The 8,715-nt window shown below is 39.4% G+C and overlaps 1 protein-coding gene across 14 annotated transcripts in view; it reads left to right on the forward strand.

The window, feature by feature from the left end:
* Window positions 1–8,395, forward strand: part of epb41a (erythrocyte membrane protein band 4.1a) — a 71,563-nt gene extending 63,168 nt beyond the window's left edge. For 13 of the 14 annotated variants that reach the window (XM_071499747.1, XM_071499736.1, XM_071499738.1 and 10 more), the window contains one exon: window positions 6,276–8,395. The gene's annotated coding sequence lies outside the window, so the exon portion shown is untranslated. The remainder of the gene's footprint in view (window positions 1–6,275) is intronic. The other variant, XM_071499739.1, reaches the window with a different exon arrangement.
* Window positions 8,396–8,715: the final 320 nt, after the last annotated feature.

Genomic DNA, 8,715 nt, shown 5'->3' on the forward strand with positions numbered 1-8,715 from the left:
TTTGACTTCAAACCAATTTGATTAATCTTACATGTCCAGTAATCCTGAGTGTAAGTGGGCTGTCCGAAGAATTTTCTATCATGCGGCTGATTCTGGCCTTACAGGAAGGACGACAAAGATTGAATCCATTTGACAGTCAAATTCACAGAGGCCATGAATGGATGTTTCTTTATATTAGTTTGTAATAAACTTGTCTAACACACCCGCCCTCTGGTTCTGTGGCTGGATGCATGTCTCTACCACAAAGCACTGAGATCCTCTCTACAGGCTTTTGTGCAGGATGCAGCAGATTCTGCCCCGAACACATAAGCTGCTTTTATCTATGAGACGCAGTGAGCTGGAGTCACAGTCGTCCTGTTATTTTAGTGATTGTTTGATGCTGCACTTCTCTCCTTCTGGCATATGCATTGCACAAAGAACAGGGGTTGAGAATAACGGGATTTAGCCAACGTGAGCCACATGAGCCAGACATTTAAATGCGTGTTTGGCTGCAATTTTTACTGCAGTAACATCCAGACCCACTGACTCTGCTCTGAGCTGCTGGACCTGATGCTCAGTCACCTTCTCCCCCTCTCCCTCCCTCATGCTTCCTAATGCATTAATAATTATGCTTAGGATTTTTTTCCCACTGTGTAGGTGCTGTGTAGGTACTGTAGTTGATGTATGTGTATTGCTTTATATGGGTATGTGTGCATTTATTTAATGTATTCATCATCATAGGTGAACCTGTGGGTGTGGGAGTGGCTGGGCCTGGGAGAGCATCTGTGTGTCTCTGTGCTGATCTGATTTATGTAGTTTCTGTATATTTGTGTTAAGGACCCCCTTGAAAATGAGATGGTTCATCTCACAGGACTTATCCTACTAATGAATGTTTATACATTATTGTATCATAGTTTATTTCCAGAGCAGTTTTTTTTCAGGTGAATGAAGATAACTTGGGCTACTGGGCAAAAGATCATATGGCATCTTTTTGGGTAGAATCACGATCTGCATCCTGTTTCTGCTCCAATTTTATTGTGAAAGTGAGTAGAAGTTGTGATTTGCATCTTTCCACCACTGTGGCGCTTCTTTTGGATGTTGTTCGTCCTTAATGTCTTCTGTTTACAACCAATCTCACTTTTTGCTTTGTTCATATGGATTATTGGTTTGGACTAGGGACTAGTATACATGATTTTATCATACATCACAAAAAAAACACTTAAAATAAGTTAATCGTGATGAATTTCCATCATCGGGATAATGCTGAATGGGGATAATCATCAATATCCTCACAGGAGTGACTTGAAAATGCTGCCTGGCTCGCCAACATACAGCCTATTTTGATTTATTTTTAATTGCCACATGGGGGAGCTTGCATCTTTCCAGTCATTTCTAAATGCGCCTGTCACCATGGCTGAAGGTTCAGCTTGTCCATTGTACCCCCCCACCAAAAAAGTTAAGTTGGATGTGTGGAAATACTTTGGATTCAACTAAAACCAACAGGGACATTAAATGCCCATCTGCAGAACCTGCTGGAGGAAGGTGTCTCCCCCACCGTCCAACACCTCCAATCTGAACACTCATCTCCAAGATCCAGCTCAGTTCACCGAACTACAGGCAAAATTAAGTAACGTTACACATTAGTAATTAACGTTGAAATTTTCATATCATCCCAGTGCTGCTATTTTTTAATGAGCTGCTACATTTAGGTATTTTTTAGCTGCAAGTTAGCAGGCTAGCTGTTTAACAGTCAACAATGGATTAGATATGTAAATATACTGACCTCTGAAGAGGATCATAAGCCAAAGTCAGATTGTCACTCATTCCAGCTCAAACATTAAATCGGACTTGAGGGTGAACTGATTAGAACACATTTTATAACTCACAAATTCTTAAATTAATTATTACACAGTTTAAGCCAAATGTCTAATAAGATAAAATGATGAAGTGATGGCCATCCTTTGAGATTGTGAGCATACTTCCTGTAACTTGTCTGGTTGGTGGAGGAAACAACCACGAGGCAGTGATTCGTTGTAGTGAATCTTCCTCTGACAGTTTTGTTGTTTGTTTGTTGTAAATGGACGCATAACGAGCTGCTGAACATACGACAGAACTGTAAGCAAAGCTGTAAACATGGTGATGGTGATAATCATGACACTACATAGGTCTTGATTGTGACTCAACTGATCACTGCTTAACCTTGCAAAATGCTAATTAAAATGTGTACTGAGGGATTGTATGAAAGTGGTATTAGTTTGGTCGAGTATGTTTCAACACGAAACACGTTGCCTCAGAAGCAGGAGGTATGTTAAGTAATGGTGCCCATGAGGCTTTAATTGTGGCCTTGTTTATGGGACGTCAAAGGGTTCAGGCTGGGAATCTGGTGCTGTTTAGCCGACTGACAGCCTGGTATGTAAACACATGGCCCTGCCTCCCAGTCAGCTATGGGGGCATGGGTGGGGGCCTTGCAAGCCCTCTGTGCAGTCTGACAGACTGTTAAGGCATCTAGATGAGCACAGCCATCACAAACGTGCCGAAGTTAAACTAGTACAAGTAATAGTAAAGGTAGTCATGTGACACAGTCTGTGAAATTACTGTTCCAAGTCCACATTTAGCAGAACAGTCCAGAAGAAGGGAGCTGACTCGCATGTTAACACCAGTTATCCCAGCATGCATTTTGCATCAACAGAGAAGCAGCAGTGATGGCAGAAGGCCATGAAAAAACCTACAAGTGTCATTGTGTAACCAAATATAATTTTGATATTATTTAGACAAAACATTGACCATTTAGATTTCACATATTCAACTTCCCTGTTACGAAATTTCAGGAACAAGAGTTTGAACTGTGCGTAAGGCCTTTTGTTAGCTTATCAGTAGCATTACATGTTAGCAGTGGAGGTTAGGAGGCAGGAGCTAGCTAAGCAGATGTTTTTATTAATTTATTAAAACAGCTTTATGCTAGGATACAATTTGCACTCAGAGGGCGTAATTAGTTACTGACGCCCAGAGCATAACTCTCCACATCCATTTTACCTTTGTGTCTGTTTTGAGAAACTTGGAGTCTGAACTTCCGAAACAAGCTGCAGTTTCTCGACTTTATTCTTCTAAGAGGGGCTTTGTGAAGAGTAGGATCATTCCTGTGTGAGAGGAGTTAGGGTGTAATTAGTCTGAGAGACATCACTGAGGGATTAAACACTCCCATGTGCCTCTGTTCTCCTGGCATATTCAGTCAACTTCAATTTGTTTAGATCAGAGTGAAGCCTGAGAACAGCTTCATCCCCAGACTCTAACCACTGCATCCTTCCTCTGAGTTAAATCCTCTGGATCTGCTGCTGTGGCACAGACGTGTTCATTACACTGTCCTACATGAAGAGAGGGTCTCCAGCTCTCTGACACACAAGCTGCTGTCACATTAAACATTTTATTGCTTCCATAAACATAAAGTAGAAATGCACTGCTTTATTTGGTTTTACTCTGCCATTATCATCCTAATATCTTTGTCCTGTATTAGCTGTTTATCACACCTGTTGAGCTTTAGAGCCAGAGGGAATGTTAATGAAGAGCAGAAATAATACAAAGCATATTTTAAACACAAGTGACTGATTGACAGACATGCTGCATCAGATACTTCAGTCAGTACACTCACACATAGCACGCTTCATATGCGAATTTTGACAGGTTTGTGTCCCAAATGAAACACTGCTGTTGTGGACTCACCGGAAATGACGATCACAACATGTGACCTTCGCCTGCCTGATTTGCTGTTTTGGCTTGAAATTGAATGTTTTACTTTCCTGCAACATCGGCCATCAGTGCTGATGACACGTCTTCCTTCTTCAGTCACTGTTTTCACAAGGTTTTGTTTTTTTGTATGATTAATAGTTTGTTTTCAAAATTAACAAAACTTGCAAATATGTGCAACTATTTCGATCACAAATGACATGGAAGATTAAAATGGAGTAAGAAGGAACCATACTGAATACAACCACCACACAAAATAAACAAAAGATGAGGATAATATACTGAGATGAGAAGAAGGGGAAAAAAAAAAAGTCCAACTGGTCTGTGATGCACAGTGAGTGCTTAAAAGTTTACAGCATTGCTTGTCAACCGGTATTCCAACCAAATGTACTTTATATAATAGTTTGTTTTATGAGCTGGAAATGCCATTAAACGCCTGGTATATAACAAGTGGACTGCCCCCATTTTAAGCGATAGTCCTCCAACTTATCAAGCAGATCATTGCTCTAGTGCAGCCAGATGACCGAGATGACGCTGGTGCAGAGGAGGCTTTCCACTCTTTGACTACGAGATTCTGCCCTAACATGAGGGCAGTCTGGAGCCAGTCAGCACGAGGTTCAGGCAAGTTACTTAATGCTTAAGGGTCACCCAAAATAAACAAAAGACTCGGGGAGAAAGGGATGCATCGTCTTCGTCATGACACCTCCAGCCCTCTGAGCTGTCCACCAAACCCACTTTGTCCAGCCTGGATGGTGTCTAGTAAACTCTATTTATAATTTAGAACTGGATCGCTTGCGGTTCCCTTGGTTTTTTTTTTCCCCATTCCTAGGAATTGTTCCCTACTCTGCCTCTCTAAAGGACACCTTATTTACAGGAAATATATTGGAATCTGAGGCCATAAAGATCACAGAATAGTAGGCAGAAGCTTCATGATGACGTCCAAAGATTTTTAGGACCTTCTCTAGAGTGTCAGCATTACATGGGGCTATTGAAGGGGAGTTTATACCAGCAGGTGTCTTAACTGCAAATACTTTTAAAATTCAGTTGAATTACTGTCTGAGTGCCTCAAAAGATTTTCATGTTTGAAGTCCTCTAGAACTGTGATACCTTTTTGAACCCAGGCCTTCCAGAAGACCATTCTCACAAGTTGGTCACCAATATGGCGACTGTTAAGGGTGAGAAGCGTCCATCATTTTAAACTCAATTTCTTGATCGTGTTGAGTGAACCATCCAGGTACTTACACTGCACTGTGTGTCGCCATGCTCGTCAATGTGAACACATTTAAGTACTTAAAACAGCCAGTGTGAGTATGGAAATACGCGACATGAGACGCAGCAGTAGAACTGAGCATTTGTTACTAGCATGCAGCTGAAATCTCAACACAGTCTGTCTATTGTGAATTCAGCTGTAGTAAAATATATGGGATATATGTGAGCACAGAGAGACACAAGACGACCAGATGTTGTCAGCTGTACAGCGGCTCCACAACAGTTTTGAACTACGTCCTCAATTTTGCACATTGACCATATGCAGTCCAGATATAGTCTAGATTGTGACCTGGTCTTGTGTCTTTATGCAAACCTGAAATGTTTTTTTTTCCTTTTATGAGAATGTTTTGTCATATTTCAGTAAAAAGCATCACTGTTTTCTGACCTGCTCCTGATCTAATGAGCTGTTAATACAAACTCAGCACATGGTCCATGTTTACCTGATAAATTCAGTATAATGTACATTTTAACAGCATTACTTCGATCAGTACAACGACACTCATGTCGCATGCACATGCATAGAGCAAAGGGCCACAGGCCGGATTCAAACCCAGGCCGCTATAGTCAGGGCTAAGCCTTAATGGTATGTGCTCTACCTACAAACAATTGACCATTCAGGATTTAACTGAAAAGAGAGGATGCTCAATTTTTCTGTTTTGTTTGAGAGAGGAGAGATGACCTGTCGATTCACCATCTGTCCCATGACTGTTTCCTTTGAATAGTTTCTGCCACGGATGTGATCTTGTAGCGCGCAATCAGACCGAGACAGCTAACTAGAATACGATGTGGTCCAGCGGCAAAGTGGTCCAGTCATCCGCAACATAGAAGTTCCTATCGTTGGCTGATCACATTCATAGGCCTTAGAGAAAAAAAACAAAACCTTTTTTTAGTTTTTAAAGGTCATTTCATTTTAAGACTTTTAAAACATTAGTGATGTATAAATTTTCTTTCTTAATTACATCTTGATACTAAAATTGTACTGTTTCGGAAATGATTTGTCGGCCAACTTGCAATACCTTCACGACCCACAGGTTTGGAACCACTGCCTTACACATAATCAATTTGTTATCAATTAATGTGTAACTAGTGAAAGTTTTTGTTATTTCTTCCTTTCATTTTCTATCATTTCCTTTTTCCTTCTGTGCTCACAGATCAGATTTTGCTGGTGTTTTCATGTGTTGTGATCTGAACTTCCACTAAAGATATCTTTCTCTTTTTTTTCCTCTCTCTGACCATCTGTCCATCTCTTTCTTTCATTCTACCAACCCTTGAACCACTCCTTTCAGCTGCCCCCACTTCTCCCTCCTTACTGTCTCCATCACACCATTTTACCTCAGCATCCCCAGCCATTCCACCTGAATGCACTGCCTTTTTGACGTGAACCACCAGACCACATCAGAAGGAACGAGCATCAACACTGAACTAAGACCTTTGACCTCCATGAGTGTGGAGTTCGGCCTGAAGGAGACGAAGATGCCAGGAAATTTCCCAAGAACCCTCCCAATATTCCCCACAATTCCACTCTTGTTCCACAAACTGCCAGAAGATCGACCGCTGGACTGATGAAATAAAAAACAAATCTTTTTTAAGGCAAAAAAAAAAGCAAAAAAAAAAAAAGAAAATAAAGTACAGCATTTGTGGATTACTCCTCTCCGATTTGTCTGGAGATTTTAAGAAAATTTTCAAGGGCATTTGGTCTTTTAATCTTGAGATTACTGGTACTTTATTTTTCTACAGTTTTTCTTACCATCAGAATTGGTTATCAATAATTTGGAGGTCAAGTGTTTTTTAATGTGTTCCAAAAAGCATTAACAAAGGGATTGTGGGTGATTTTTCATGGGATTGTACACATTGGGAGTTGAGGATCCCTCTTGGTGTCATTTCTTGTACAGTAAATATTTTATTTTCCCTCTCAATGTGAAAAAATATTTTTTCAATTCATGTATAAAAAAGATTAATTTAACCAGACCAGGGGGCAATTACTCCTTTCACCTTATTTAAAGTTCTTATTTGTTGAGTGATTTCTGCATCTTTTGATTGTTTTAGTTGTTCTTGTTGTTGTTGTTGTTGTAGTGCTCGTGTCACTAGAACAGGGCTTTATCAGGACCAGACACAGCAGTGTAATGAAATGATATTTTCTTTATTTATTCCCACCTCTGTCTTCTTCTTTTTGTGTGTTTTACATTTTAGATATTCTCAGCACAGTAGTATGTAACCTTATGGTTTTGTATTGAGAGCATTCCAGTCACCAGATAGTCTCAGTCATTTCTACTCATTCATTTCAGCATCAGTGTTTCTGCATATGCTTCAATTTCTACTTGTCTACCTAATGGGCAGTGTGCACTCATCTAGACAGAGGTCATTCGGATGGCAGCAAATTAAAGTTAATGATCTGCGTGATTGGTCCTGAAGCAGATGACAAGTGAAGAGTTCAGGATGATAGTTGCCTTGTTAAACTGCAAAGACTTTGATTTGCATCATTGCAATTTCATGATAATCTGATTAATGCGAGACTCCAATTACTGCAAGTGCCGTTGACACATCATAGCAGCTCCTAACATTCAGTCAGTGACTGAACCTTAAGTGTCTGATTCCAGTTTCATGTTGTTTACGTATTTTAAGTACGTAAACATTTTATATTATATTTTAAGTTGTGATAACATGTTACTCACCAGGTAATTGATCCGATCTGGGAACTAAATGACATCAAGTCCTAACAAGTCCTCCAACCTGAAGAACCATACAGGTTGTTGTCTTCAACCCTTTAATTTGATATAATTGGTATGGAACTAAGAATCAATAATCAGTATCAAAGACAAGGTATCAAAGTCAAGGTATCAGTATCAGTACCGACATTGAATATTTTTGATTATACCCAGCCCTACTCTTGTGGTTCCCCTCTAGTCGCTTGAAAAGGTTTTTAAAAACCATTTACTATTCATCTGAACCCAAACAAGTTTTTTCTCTCCAGATAAATATAATCAATAAGCAGTGCTGAATGCTTTAAAGATTTGATATTCTCTTTTATAATAGATATAACAGACATCTTCAAACTATTATCATATTGCATGCATGAAAGTGCACTGTAATATTACAGTGTATAAGACTAGAAGGCCCAAGTGAACCTCCTGCTTAGTCCACACTGCCCATTCAAATCAGACACATATTTAGTATGGCACATTTAATTTATATTTTGTCAATTTTCAAACATTTTTTTCTAAAACACAATATTCTGTACAGTCTTCCCAGTATGTTCTTTTACTGTGCTGTCATCTTCATCGTGGCACTCCCTTTTCTTGTTGGAAACAAGCAAGCCAACATTTCTGAGTTCTTTCTTAAATGTGAACCCTTACTTTACCATCACAGGAAGACATGTAATAAAAGAGCACCACGCACACAATACAAACTGATGTAGACATTGTATTTTTTTATTTTGTTGTGTCCAGTGTTCTCAGTTCTGATTGTGATTTCACCATTTCCATGTGTCTGCAAATGGTTGATTATGTAGACACCGTAGCCTCCTTGAAAAGAAGATTCTAAATTGAAATATCTTATACACTGAAATCGTAGAACATCTAAAAGATAAATTACAAATCAGGGAAGAGTTACTAACATTACATTGCCATCACAACACTGGGGTCCAGAAGAGTCAACATTTTAAAGCCACTGAAATCACTAAGCTTGTTCAACTATTAATGAGATTTTAGAAAGAATTAGATAAGAGGA

The sequence above is a fragment of the Trachinotus anak genome, unplaced genomic scaffold (genome assembly GCF_046630095.1).
Source record: "Trachinotus anak isolate AG129_WGS33_773 ecotype Australia unplaced genomic scaffold, CSIRO_AGI_Tana_v1 ptg000016l, whole genome shotgun sequence".
Classification (NCBI taxonomy): domain Eukaryota; kingdom Metazoa; phylum Chordata; class Actinopteri; order Carangiformes; family Carangidae; genus Trachinotus; species Trachinotus anak.